This window comes from Pygoscelis adeliae, unplaced genomic scaffold (genome assembly GCF_000699105.1).
Source record: "Pygoscelis adeliae isolate BGI_AS28 unplaced genomic scaffold, ASM69910v1 Scaffold26, whole genome shotgun sequence".
In the NCBI taxonomy this organism is placed as follows: Eukaryota; Metazoa; Chordata; class Aves; order Sphenisciformes; family Spheniscidae; genus Pygoscelis; species Pygoscelis adeliae.
Genome location: NW_008825104.1, coordinates 4,567,883 through 4,577,401, shown reverse-complemented (window position 1 = coordinate 4,577,401; position 9,519 = coordinate 4,567,883). Strand labels below are relative to the sequence as shown.

The 9,519-nt window shown below is 39.1% G+C and overlaps 1 protein-coding gene across 1 annotated transcript in view; it reads left to right on the top strand.

Annotated features, from left to right (window-relative positions):
- The first annotated feature begins 250 nt into the window (after positions 1–250).
- The window catches only part of TBCA (tubulin folding cofactor A), a 31,544-nt gene continuing 22,275 nt past the window's right edge, over positions 251–9,519 (top strand). The window contains exon 1 of the mRNA XM_009327252.1: positions 251–360. The gene's annotated coding sequence lies outside the window, so the exon portion shown is untranslated. The remainder of the gene's footprint in view (positions 361–9,519) is intronic.

The window sequence follows — 9,519 nt, the reverse complement described above, 5'->3', positions numbered from 1 at the left end:
CAGTATTCAAAAAGTATCTAAATAGCCATTTAGAGGATAATCAAGGATACACTACTACTGAAAAGCATTAATAGAATAGACGGAGGCCGGCCCCGGCACAAGTTCTGCCGTGCCTGCCGGCTTCTTCCCCTCGCCCACCGTCCTCAGGAACGGGCCTTTCTTTCCCGAGACGACAGTTAAACGGGGTTTTTGTTCTGTTTCCTTAGTGATTTTGAGAGCCAAGGGGAGCCGCGCTGCTCCGTCAGTGTACAGGGCAGTCTCGCCGGATACGTTGCTGAGGCATGAAGTCTCACCTATTTTGTCAAAACAACTGTTAAATGGGTTATTTCTGATTCGAAAGTTCACACTGCAAAACCGATGGTAAATTCATCACCTGAGTCTCGATTTTGCCTAGTTGTTTTTTTTTTTTTTCCTTAATTTTTAAGGAAAGTTGCAGTTTATCTGTCTGAACCCCTCTTATTATGACTGTAAATGCAAGGCTTTGACATTAAATATTCGGTCACAGTGGGGTTTACTAAGGCTGCACCCTACAAAGACTGCTCTGGCTCATGCAGAGACGGGAATTGGTATGTGTGCCAGATCAGGATGTTAAATAGTCCGGTTCCATACAACCAACTTTGTATTATGACTTATCTAATTTCAGTTAGTGAAAGACTAACAGTAAGATGGGCACACTTTCTAATACCCAATTAGCTTTGAAAGATTGGACTTGAAGACTAGAAAAGGAAAATCGATACAGATTTATCACTCTGTTTATGCTAGATAAAGGCACTTTTGCGTTCTTAGGTTCCAAATGGGGAGCAGTTCTCAAGTACTGCCACAAGCAAGAAATTGATTATATGATTCTAAGGTCCTGTTTCCTGTCACTATGCAGGGCGTGTAAATCATGAACTTGTGTGTTATTTTTAAGCTAGAAAGTTTTAATGCCATCTTATTGAGTGGCTTGGTGACTGCCTTCTGCTTTGGGTCCCTTTCGTGGCCTGTGTTATGGTTACTGGCTTTGCTGGACAGGAATTTTATAAATGTTCTCTGTGTGGATGGTGTTTTGTGCTGGTTTTTATTGACAAAGTATTCTGAGGTATGGGGAAACTAGCATTACTTAGGTTAATATTTTTTCAGTCTGTGTATTATTTTTGTTAGCTAAAAGTGTAATTTATTTGTCTAGAGGCTTTTGAGAAAACTGTTGTGTCTAATAAAACACAATTTTACTTTTCCAGAATTTGTAATTTGTAGAAGCTTCGCTACTGGCTTATTGCTGCTGTTTGACAGCTTTACTGAGAGAACTGTGTGGTAATATTGAATAGCATTTCAGGTGACTATTGCTTAAAGATAAATCATCACAAAAGTTACCTGAACAAGCTTCTTCCTCATGTTTGTAGACTGGGAAACAGTGGGGGGGAAAGTCTTTACTAGGCAATGAACAACTGTGTGGAGACCCCAGCAGAGCTGGTGCAGGCCTGCATGTTCACATGGTGAATGCTGTATCATGTGGCTATGTCCCCTTGGACCTGGAAGTGGCCTAATGATGCCAGCATGGTTATGCAGATAACTGCATGTGGAGCAAGCTCAGTGTCTGTATGCCACTGTCCGTAGTGCTTCTATCTGTGAGATTAGCTTGCATGTTCTTTTTCTCCATTTCTCTGCTTCTGCAGTTTAAGTGAGTCTGAGAGAGCTGAGAACAAGAGACTAAAATGTAGTGTGTGTTGTCCTGTGTGAGCAATTTCTTTACTGCTTAGTGTGGCTCTTCTGTTTGTTCACTTGATTTATGGAAATCCATGGATGCTGCTTTTGATTTTGTTCCAAGCTTGTTGCATCCAAGTTACAGAGTAGGTTGCTGAAATTCTGACTGGATATTAGTTCAGTTACAATGACACTAACACAGGTCAAATTATATACAGTCAAAGTTAACATACACAAAATTTCTAATGTTTCTACTTTGTTTCTAATAGCACCCTTTCCCTGATGTTATACTCACCTTTTTGCTCGCCCTCTGGGTCCTAAGGCCACTGGCTCAATTTGGTAGTGGGGAGGGGACGAATTCAAGCAAGTCATGGGCATCCCAAATCCTTTGTTCAGAGGAGTATGATTTTGACTGTTTTGTGCTTCTCAAAGTCTGCATATAGAAACGCATATAAAAAATCCACATCTTAGTTTTTCTTCATTGTTGTGCACTCCACATTTTATTGGCATTTACTGCATGTGGCATGTTTTGCATGTGTTGAATAGTTTTTCTTTGTTATCTTAAAACTGGTTTTAACCATCTCTCAGGATTGCATTCCTTTGACCAATATTGATGAGTTGTTTATAGCATCGGGGCATTTCAGCATCTTCCTGTGCCTGTGTTCTCAAGGGCTCTGCTATCATCCCATGCTCCTGCCCTTATCAGATTTTATGCTGCTTTTTTGATTCTGTCAGAGAGAGCTCATTTTTGTTGGTAACAAAAATCAGTACAATAGTGTTATACCACATGATTGTACAAAGCTGAGTAAAAATTACAACAAAGCAGGTAATTGTCACCTAGTCATAATAGCATTTACAGTTAAACAAGTAAAAAAAACTCTAGGCTGGCCAAGACAAGTCCATATTACTGAGAGCTATTTTGTGAGCCTAATACAAATCCTCTGGCCTCTTAAAAACAATGCTTAATAAGTTACAGTATATTTCAGGGGTCAGTATGTACAGGTGGGCATTCCTCTGAGCTGAAACAATTGCCACTTGTGACAGAAGACTAGGTGTTGGTTCATGATGGCTTAAGCTAATCTAAATCTGAGGGGCTGTCTTACAGCCTCCTCCTTTGTGCCCTGCACAAGGAATTAGGTGGCCACCCATCTGTATATTTCAGGGAGCTGATCCACTGAAAAATAACTGGGACTGAAAAAAAAAAAAAGTTATTTTGAAGGATGAGGCCTGCCTGGACCAGCTCACCACACAACTGTACGCATTGCAGGGCTAGTACAAAGAAAGGGATGAAAACATTTGGGGAAATGATACAAATGCAGCCGACAGGATTCAGATTTGCTTTTGGAGAATGGCTGTGTGAATAAGCAAGTAAACTTAGCTTGTGTTTGTTGTGTGGTAACAATATGCACATCTACAGTTACTCTGCAGCATCTGGCTTGCTGTAAGTGAAGGTAACTTAACATTCCCTTTCTCTTTTTTTTTTTTATCTTACACTCCCTGCGGGGGAGATGATACAGCAGCAGCTTCCACTTCTGTGATGGTTGCACACAGATAGAAGAAGAGGTATGGCTCTGTCCCACTCCACCCTTCCTTCTCCAACTAGAAGCCTAGTTAGGTACCCTCTACTACAGTGGGCGGGCATGTGACTTGAGTCAACTTAGGAAAATTAACATTGTCCTCTTATTTTGGACTAGAACAACCATATAGGTATTTACTCCTAGTGTGTGAGAAGACTCACATAGAGGCTTATTAAACATGCCATAAAGTGACTGACTTAACACTTAAATTTTCCTTATTTTTTTCTGTGTTTTCAGTTTAGAAATGTACATTCAATTTACCCTGTAATACTCATTTTCAAGTACATTCAATGCTCAGGCTATGAGTATATCAAAAAAGATAAGGGTCAAGAGCCATTAGGGCGTATTGAACTTTTTCAACATTTCATTTGTCTTTTTTTTAATCATCTGCTGTAGCGCATTCTTTTCTCTCATTAGTTACCTAGCTCATCACTTTTTTTTTTCCAAACTAAGAACAAAGCAACTGTTCTACTTTGGGATTTTTTTTTTTAGCTGTATATCATAAATTCTTTATGTGGCCCTCTCAAGAGACTATATATTGTAGGTTGTGGGTACTTGCCTTCATATTTCTTACATTGCTATGTATCAGTGAAAGAAATTTAAACTAGGAATGGGGAGAACATTTTGCTTTTTTTTTGACAAATCTGATAGCCAGGCTCTTGGTGATTGCATACTTTCATTAGCTTGTCATTCAAAAAAAGTAGATTTGATGAGCATGAATAATAATGTTTGCTGTATTTGTGGCTTATGTCCTAACAAGCAATACTTCTGGTTTAATCACTTCGAAATAGTCTTACTCTCAGTAAATCCAAACTCCAACAACCTGCTGGATAATGAGGGAATTGATTAGAAAAAAAAAACCTTTTAAAAAATCTTATTCTCATTTCAGATTGGCAATGATTTTTAAAAACTACTGCAAACAAAGTAAGTTGGGTCATGTGAAAATAGCACTGACATTTGCCCATAGTTTCCATCTGATTAAGTGGAAGTGACACCAGTAGATTAGAATGAGACTAAGACAATTCACATCGCAATTGTGTTAGTTTAACTTTAACAATCTTTTAACACTCTTGTTTAAATGTGGCTGACATACCATAATTACAAATCTACAAGCCTTGATTATAGAATTTTACATCATGAACCTATGGGGAAAGTGTATTGATTTTTGTGAAGCAGCTCTTTTTTAAAACCACCTTTCTAAAACTGTGGAATCTTCCTAAGATTGTTCTTTTGCCTGTTGCACTGGTGTTGATACTGTTTTTTTCTCTTTGTAAAATATCATATTGCCAAGCAATTTACACCATGATTATTTTTTTCCTCAAGCGCAGAAAGTTCTGCAAGTTACACAAAACTGTTGGTCTATTTTTACATATAAATTTAAACAATTCTTTTAAATGGAATTATTTTACTAGTGAGTTCAAGATACATTTTGTGCAAGTGAAGTATGAAGTATTGCAGTGAATGCAGACATTCCTTTTGCTGTATGGTGACTCTATTGCTAATTCAAGCACAAAACTAGTTAATTTGCTTGGTTACTCAAGAAATTTGCCATTTCTGGTGTAAATCACAAATATTCTCAATCTTCTGTCCACCGTATGAATTATGGTTGCTTTCTTGTTTGTTTCCCATTAGCCATAGTCACTAACTGATTCTTAGCATCAATATATTGATAAGAAACTCATGTCTCCTTTCTTTATTCTCATTGTAATTAGAAGATAGTATGCAACAACTGCTTGTTAGCTTAATTAATGGGAAGGGCTGGAATATCTTATACTATACAGGTATTGAGGAATGATCTGCAGAGCTGCTCAGCTATACTGAGTCAGCATGATAAAGCAATTTAATGTGTTTACACTGTACACCCAAGAGCTCAGGGATTCAGGAGGGTGAATATATTGCATGCACTATTGGATACAAGCTGACTCTATCCAAATGAAATAACTCTTCTCAGGGTGCAGGTGCATTGTGCAACTGTTGTCTAGGGCTGTCACCAGCTCGGACCTGGAGTCTTAAACATGGGTTCAGTGCTTGCCAAATGTGGTTGTTGTGGTCCACAGCTACTTAGATATGTCTTAAGTACCTTCTGTAGTGCTCCTGGCATCAGGATTGGATACAGAAAGTCCCAAGTGGGCCCTGCATTTGCAGGCCTCTTTGGTCTTTTAGACTTACTTAGTTGCTGTCCCACACAAAAACTGCTTGTGTGAACTGGCTGAGAAAAGAGCACACCTGCATTTACATAGTGCTGTCTGAGTTAACATCTGTGGCATACATAGTCACCAACACAGATAATTAGTTGAAGGGTAATTGCAAGTTGACTCTAGTCTCCAGAAACAAAACTACTTGTTTGAAGGGGTTCCTATTTCCTTGCACTTCAATGCATGCTTTCTTTTAAACTTCAGGAATACCGAACAGTACCCACACATATCTTAAAACTGTGGAAGAGCACAGTGGTTCCTGTGAAAATTGCATAGTGTGTTGTTGTGGTTTTGTTTTTTTTAAATGGTATTGATTTAATTTGAGCAGACCTAAATACTGGTTCCTTTTTAGAAATATCTCACAGATTTAGTAATGGTCAGATCTTTAACAAATTGCCTCCTTCATTGCCTCCATTCTTTCCTCCATCTGATTACCTCTTCTAAAAAAAAAAAAAAAAGCCTCTAGTGAAATGCATGATTCTGGCATCTCATTGTTTGTGTTTACAATTATCTTCTGCCCCCTGAGGCAAAACTCTCTTGGCATGTCCATGGTGACCATAGTAATCTATTGATGTCGTCATTTTAATTGGCAAAACTGTTGCACACCAGGTGCACACCATAGCTGTCAGTAGTGATGCTGTATTAAGGAGGAAGGAATTTTTTTAGTTTGGGCAAGAACGTATGCAAAACTGTGGCTTTGCAACCTTAAATTCTCTAAGCAGTCTTTCAAAAGTTTGGAAATACAGTAGTTACAGTTGCTTGGCAACCCTAGTTTGGTGCCATTATGCATGTGTAGTACTGTTGTCTTGTTTTTGATTGTACATACTCTTTTTCATGACATTCTTACTCATGGCATGAAGCCACATATTCACCTATGTTGATAAAACAGTTACAGTAATTTTGTGTGCTGAATTAGAATGTGGATCTATGGAAAAACTACAAAATTATATTAAATTTATGGTAGTTCTTTGTATACAGAAGATGAGTTACAACTGCAGTAACAACCATAATCCATCCTGGCTTGACTTTGAATTAAGTATTATGAAATTTTATGAATCATATACGTGGAAATCTCATTCAGGATCAGGAGGTCCATCATAATTTCTTTAAACTGTCTTAAGTCTCTTTCCTGATGCATTGTGAATTGCCTACACACATAATATGACTGTAGTTCTATTTAATTTTGCTCATTTCTGTACTGTAATACTTCCAATTGATTATCTCCAGTTGGGGTGGAGGGGCAGGGAGGGTAGGAAGTAGATTCTATGCCTTTTCTCCAAAAAAAAGTCTTGACTGAAGATGGTGACTGGGTTATAGAAGGAAAAATGAAGTGGAGATCTGTGGTAACCCCAGTTGTTGCCACAACAGAGGCCCCATTTCTTGTTCTTCCTTCTCTAGAAGTGAAGTTCTCAGGTTCCTTAGCATTTACAACTTTCAACTTCTGTCCCATTCCATTCTGTGCCATTCTCTCCTGGAATTTGTGCCACTCCAGAGCCTCCTTAGGCTGATAAAATTTTCACTTCTCTCCCACTCTTGTCTTCAGCCCATCAGAAATACTCTTTCAGCTCTCTTGATGGAGTTAGCCCTTCTCTTCCTTGGCCCAACCATCCAAGTTGCTTCTTGCAGTACCTCAGCAAAATCATCCCCAGCCAGCATCTGCTAGTTTTTGAGTAGTCCATAACTTAAGAGCTTTCATCCTGGTTGCATCTATTGGATTCTTTCATTCCCCTGCCTCCCTCTGTGCTCCCACTGGCAGCTGGCATTCAGGGATGCCCTAGCCAGCAGACTTTCTCAGCGGGGCAAAAGGGGAACTTCAGTTGTTGCTATGGCAAGGATTTAAAAAAATCTATAGGAATGTATTGCAAGAGCTGGGAAATACCTGTGTTGAGAGGCAAGGACAGAATGTGAAGCCCTGGAGATTCAGAGAAATCTCTAGTAACAGGGATGCTATAAAAATGTTAAAACCAAGGAATTTTTAACTTGAAATAATATTCTGACTTAAAAAAAACCTGTAACGGATTGTCATAGTCTTCACAGTAGTAATACCTGACAAAAGCCAAGCTTGCGAAGTTAACCTGAAATGTCATGGTAACTCAGTTCTGTAACCTGTAGATGCAGGAGGGGCTAAAATTGATGCGTATACTTGTGTGTGGTTACATCTTGACTCTTAAAAGAGAAAGCTTATCTTTTATGATGATTTTGTCAGTATCAAGAAAATGAACGCGTAAACTTGAGATCCTGTCCAGATCAGAAAGTAGTCACTCATGGTAAGAAAACATGGCAGTTCGTGATAGCTGTGTCAAGTATTGTATTTCTTTCCTCCTTCCTTCATCTTCCTCCTTTGACTTTTCCTCATAGGCCCCAGTCTGTAATGCGTGTGTGCTTATGTATCACTAGTGAACCCAAGAATGTCCGTAAGTATTTTGCATATTTGAGACCTGATATTTTAAGCTCTGCAGGTAGTGTTTAGCACACTGCCAATGTTACTGCAGTTGTTGAATTACTTGTGTTATAATTGTGCATTGTGTTAATACATGGAATTTATTATACTGTAACAAAAAAGCTGTACCCTGTACAGCTACACTATTATGGATTTTTAGGTTTGAACTAAGTCAGCATAGATATTTCATTATCTAGTCAATACATGCTGTCAGCTTTGGGTTTTCTGTGTGCTTAGGCTGAATCCATGGCATATTAGCATATACCATGGTTAATAGTAACATTAGTATTGAAGAGAGGCACGTCTTTTCAATAGTGAAGCTATTCAATAGCAAAATGGAGAAATTGCTTCTTGTCTTCTTCAGACCTCCACTGAGCTTGCTCAGTCCAGCCAGGAAGTGTTTCTTGTGTTGATTTTTCTAATGCTGGAGAACAGTCTTTATTGGGTGGCTTAAGCACATAGGTGTCATTCTAGCTCATGTAGAACCTGATTTGTTGGCAACTGCTGGAGGTTGGGGGAAACATACCAAGAGCAGTAGTGGGTGCTTGCTCTATCCTTGTACCATTTTACCATTTTTATTCGAGGCATCTAGTAGTAGTTCCTGCCTGTGACTGTGGCTCAGGAAAGTGGAATTTTTCTCTACCTAGTACAGAGGATCTTAATTTCATTATGCATTTGTAAAACTCACGTGCATCCTTTTTTCATCTGTCAACCGTCAGATAAACTAAAGGCCCTTCCTATGATCAGAGCGGTAGATCTGCTTGCTACTGCTAATGATGCAACTAGAGGAGATGATGCTGATGTTGATGTATAAGGACTAGGGTATGAAAATATATACCTTTGGGGAGTGAGGAAGGAGAGGGATTTGGGGCTTTTTCAGCAGCAGCCAGAAGTTTGAACAGTTTAAACCACTTGCAACCCTGCACCCTAAACAGACTAGGAGAGAAGTCCCTTGAGAAATAAATGTCATCCTAAATTCAGAGGTCTCATTTCCCTCTCCCCCTCTCTGGTTCTCTGATCTCTGACGCTAGTCAAACCTTTTGCTGAGCTCACTCAATCTGCTTAACCCAGGAGAAAAACTGACAGCCTTTTTTTTCCTTACTGTGTTAATTTCCTGCTCATGGAGAGATCGTTTGAGCATTAGTGCTGGCAGAGGTGTATGCTGGGGGGGTGGGAAGCAGACCTCTGTTCGCAGTGGTCAGCTTTTTGACTGTCTTGAACCATCTTGTGTTACTTTGCTCTTCAGCTTGGGGAACTGAAGTGGGGGAGAGAAAGTGAGTAGAAGAAAATAAATGAGGAACTAAGTCATAATGGTATGGAAAAGGTAGTTAACTTTTTTTTTTCTTCTAGCTCAAGATTCTCTCAACTCCTTTGAGCTCTTCTGGGTTTAGCCTGCAGCTTTAAAGTAATAAAACTGTGGTTTTTTACACAGAACATGCAAATTGTGGAATTGATTAAGTGATGTGAAAGTCAAATGTGTAAGGGATTTTAAAAGGGCAGCAGCCACAGCCAGGAGCTGACCTGTTGTCTGTTAAACACTGATGGTTTAGTTTTGTTCTTCAGTGTTGAAGTCCTTAACTTGATTTCTAGAGGCAGGTATATCACAGGAAATGTCACTTTAGACTTG